General features: G+C 45.3%; 1 long non-coding RNA gene across 1 annotated transcript; it reads left to right on the forward strand.

Moving 5' to 3' along the window:
* The first annotated feature begins 616 nt into the window (after positions 1–616).
* LOC109952956 (uncharacterized) lies at positions 617–1,584 on the forward strand. Its single transcript, XR_002273834.1, has 2 exons — positions 617–812; positions 965–1,584. It is a non-coding gene; the product is annotated as an uncharacterized LOC109952956 (long non-coding RNA).
* The last annotated feature ends 3,277 nt before the right edge of the window (positions 1,585–4,861 follow it).

The raw sequence follows: 4,861 nt of genomic DNA on the forward strand, positions 1-4,861 counted from the left end.
TGCGGGACCCAGGTCAGTAACTGAGGGTGAAGTTGAATCGTTCAAAGAAAATGGACCAGCGTGCTTGTCGTGGGTTGAGTCTGCGGGCTGATTGTAGATAGGCCAGATTCTTGTGGTCAGTCCATACCATGAATGGGTGCTCTGCTCCCTCCAGCACATGGTGCCACTCCTCCAGTGCCAATTTCACTGCAAGCAACTCATGGTTACCCCTTGTTATAGAACGCACATCATACCTGACAATTTCTCTCTTTTTCCTTCCCCATTTTCTCCCCCCTTCTTCCTCTTCTTCCCCATCTTATACAGACTATTCTTCACCAGGTTTTGCTCAGTCAGTAGAACATGAGACTCTTGATCTTGAGGTTGTGGGCTCAAGCCCACATTGGATGCTCATTTTAAAAGACATCTCCACAATGGAGGACACAGCTGCACTGCCACCATCCCGCTGTGGACTCACTACACTATAATGCCTTTGGTTAAGATATAAGTTAAATAAGTTAGAACAGTTCATAGTTAAGAGCATAAATACAATAGTTAGAATCTTGGTCTGGAGAAACTCATCAGAGTGAGAGGTCTTCACGCTGTGTATCTCTGGGATTGTAAAAAAAAAAAAGAAAACTCATCAGAGTGAGAGGTCTTCACGCTGTGTATCTCTGGGATTGTGAAAAAATATAGAGTGAGAGCTCTCACCAGAGTTAGAAGATCTTGGACGTCTTTGTTGAAGGGAGAAGTTAACAGTTTCTCGGTATTTCCAAACTTTTCTTAGACTCATTATTCTTCTCCTAGTGCTTGTGCTTGTGGAATTCTATGTCTTTGTAAGTAGTGCTGTATTAAGTAAGCTTTTTCTGTTATAGTAATTGCTGTCATTTTACGTGTTGTGTTTCCGTGTGCTAATTGCAGTTGTTTTGATGTTTCACGTAGCAACGTCATGTATGCTAATTTGTTTTTTGCATGATTCTGTTTACAGTTACAATATAATAAGGAATGATAAGGATAAACTCCATTTGAAAAGAAAAGAAAGCCTTGTGTGGAGCATCAACCCTTTTATTTGTTCGCTGGCTGTCTAGTGTCACGAAAGTAGGCGTGTATCGAGGACAGCACAGTAAAAAGACATTGACACGGCGGGTTCAAGCTGGGTGGAGAGACGTTGGCACGGCGGGTTCAAGCTAGCAGAGAGACGTTGAAACGGCAGTTTCGAGCTAGTAAAGGGACGTTGGCACGGCAGTTTCTAGCTAGTAAAGGGACGTTGGCACGGCAGGTTCAAGCGAAGTGAAAGGACATTGACGCGGCGGGTTCGGGCTAGAAGAAGCGGACATGAGTCTACGCTCAGGGAAAAGCTATCTCCGCGATTACAGTGCTGAACGGGGAGGTGAAGCAGGTGGGGAGGCGGAGGTTGCAGACCGACGGGCCGCGATGCAGCAACCGTCACAACTGTTTGACACCAGGTCACATACATCTAGAGCATCGAGGAGCTCTCAACGGTCGTCATCAACGACTTCTTCAGCCACAAAAGCTTATGCCAAGGCAAAAGCTGCCAAAGCTCAACTAGCCTTTGTTGAAAAAGAAGCTGACATGATGAGGCAGAAAGCAAAATTGGAAGCAAAAAAGGCTGATTTAGATGCCAGCATCCATATACTGCGGTACCAGAGGGAGGTAGCCGCAGCTGAAGCAGAAGCTTCAGTTTACGAAGAAGCAGAGTTTCAAAGCGGGGAGTTCAGGAAAGAACTCCATGTTGAAGCAGAGCCTTCAAACACAGCTCAACGGACCAGTGAGTACGTTCAATATCAAAGTGCGTTACTCTGCCCAGACACTTTCTCTCATCATACTGCAGTGGTGTCTTCTGAAAGAAGAGACAACAAACCTGACCAACACAGAGCTGCAATCACAACTCTGGGTAACTCATCACACATAAGCATAAAACAGGAAGCAGTCATGAACACTCGTCCCATCGGTACCTACCACCATAACCTTCCAGCACAGACACTCAACCCCCCACATGGGCATGCACCTGTGCCCGATGGAACACAAGACTTTGCGAGATATCTAATCCGCAAAGAAATAGTGAGCACAGGCCTCCTGCAATTTGACGACAAACCTGAAAATTATTGGGCATGGAAAGCCTCTTTCGTTAGTGCTACCAAAGACTTAAATTTATCAGCCAGAGAGGAACTAGACCTGTTGACAAAATGGCTAGGTCCCAAGTCATCAGAGCAGGCCAAAAGAATCCGTGCAGTACACACTTTGGATCCTTCTGCAGGATCCGAGATGGTTTGGCAACGTCTCGAAGAGTGTTATGGCTCACCTGAGGTTATTGAAGATGCACTCCTAAGAAAGGTAGAAGCGTTCCCTAAGCTAACAAACAAAGACAATGTTAAATTGAGAGAGCTCAGTGATATCCTATTGGAACTAGAATGTGCCAAACAAGACGGTGCCCTACCAGGGCTCGCCTACCTGGACACAGCTCGGGGAGTTAGACAAATCGTCGAAAAGCTTCCTTTTAATCTACAGGAAAGATGGACGATAGTAGGAACACAATACAAAGACGTGCATTGTGTGTCATTTCCTCCCTTCTCTGTTTTCACACAATTCATCCAGCAGCAAGCAAAAATGAAAAATGACCCAAGCTTCATCATATCCAACCCCAGCAGCAGTCACGTAAGCCCACACACAGAGAAATCTCCATCATACAACCGCAGAGTCACTGTGTCAGCTCACAGAACAGACATTGTAGCCAACACCTTTGAAAATAGTCCAGAGACAAAAAAAATGGAAGAGCCGGACCGTGAGTGCCCAATCCATAAGAAACCACACCCACTCAAAAAATGTAAGTTGTTCAGGGACAAACCAATAGAAGAACGCAAAGCATACCTCAAAGAGCATCGTATTTGCTATCGGTGCTGTGGATCAGTCCAACACGTTGCAAAAGAGTGCAAAGCAGTGATCAAGTGCACCGAGTGTGACAGTACCAAACATATAGCAGCACTGCATCCAGACCCCGTTCCTGCCCCAAAGAACATCAAACCAGAAAGTCAATACAAGGACAGCGGAGAGAGAAGTGAGAATACACCTTCAGTGACCTCGACGTGTACGGAGGTATGTGGTGAAAGTAACAGCCCGCGCTCCTGTTCTAAGATCTCCTTAGTGAATGTTTATCCTGCCGGAAAGAAAGAAGAGGCGGTTAAAATGTATGCTGTGATCGATGAACAGAGCAATAGGTCATTAGCTAAGTCAGAGTTCTTTGACCTGTTTGACATCAATAGCCGAGCTGAACCTTACACCTTGAAGACTTGCTCTGGAAGAGTACAAACCTCAGGAAGGAGAGCGGTCAACTTCTTTATCGAGTCCATAGATGGAAAAGTAAACGTCCAACTACCACCTTTGATAGAGTGCGATTCTGTGCCAGATGATAGAATGGAGATACCTTCTCCTGAGATCGCCTTACATCATCCACACCTCTTCCCAGTGGCAGACAAGATCCAACCTGTCGATCACCAAGCTCCAATCCTTTTGCTCCTAGGAAGGGACATTCTCAGAGTGCATAAGGTACGTGAACAAATCAACGGACCCAGCAACACTCCTTACGCCCAAAGGAAGTCAATGTGCACAAGACACACACCTTGGAGGATGGTCGTGCATCTTATTTTGAGCCTTGTCCGAACGTTATTCATGTAAAGGAGAATAGTGAGTGCACCTCGCAATGGCACAGCTCAACAAGGCCAGGCTGTATGCACACAACAGACACTGCTCAGCCCACAGACACCCTAGAACACTTTGTGTTTGATAGAACCGAGAATGATAAGTTTGCACTGTCCATGGAGGATAAGACATTCTTAGCCCTAATGGACAATGACGTTTACCAAAACAAAGAGAACAGCAGGGTTGCTCCCCTACCCTTTTGCTGCCCACGAAGAAGGCTTCCAAGCAACAGAGAGTGAGCCTTAAAATGCCTCCACTCACTACAAAAGACTCTAGAAAAGAAACCGAAGATGAAAGATCACTACATTCAGTTCATGCAGAAAATGATGGACAATGATCAAGCTAAGCCTGCACCACCTCTTCCTGAAGGTAAGGAACACTGGTATCTCCCCACTTTCGGTGTGTACCACCCACAGAAACCAGATCAGATACGGGTCGTTTTTGACTCTAGTGCAGAGAGTGATGGAACATCCCTTAATTAAGTGCTCATTAGCGGGCTGGACTTGAACAACTCACTATTAAGAGTACTTATCTGTTTTCGAAAAGAGCCCATAGCTCTCTCAGCTGACGTACAGCAAATATTTTATTGCTTTGTGGTATGTGAAGAACATAGAGATTATCTTCGTTATCTGTGGTTTGAGGACAGCAATACCACAAAGAAGGTGACTGAGTTTAGAATAAAAGTTCATGTTTTTGGAAACAGCCCATCACCTGCTGTAGCCATCTACTGCATGAGACGAGCGGCCCAAGAAGGAGAACGAGAACACGGCTCAGATGCAAGACACTTTGTTGAACGTCAATTCTACGTGGATGACGGGCTCACATCAGTCGCCACGCCAGAAGAGGCAATTGACCTACTTGTAAGAACCCAAAACATGCTGGCAGAGTCTAACTTGCTACTTCACAAAGTGGCATCAAATTGCAGTCAGGTAATGGAAGCCTTTCCTGTCGAGGATCGAGCAAAAGACTTGAAAGATTTAGACCTAGGAGTAGATCCTCTACCAGTACAGCGAAGCCTAGGACTTTGCTGGAATCTGCAAACACGAAATCAAACCTTTCACACGAAGGGGAGTACTGTTTGATTTGATTTGATTTATTTATTCTTTCAAACATGTAACAACAGTCAGTATGTAACCACACATAATTCCAGACATATCCACAAATATAT

This window comes from Monopterus albus, unplaced genomic scaffold, assembly GCF_001952655.1.
Source record: "Monopterus albus unplaced genomic scaffold, M_albus_1.0 scaffold522.1, whole genome shotgun sequence".
Classification (NCBI taxonomy): Eukaryota; Metazoa; Chordata; class Actinopteri; order Synbranchiformes; family Synbranchidae; genus Monopterus; species Monopterus albus.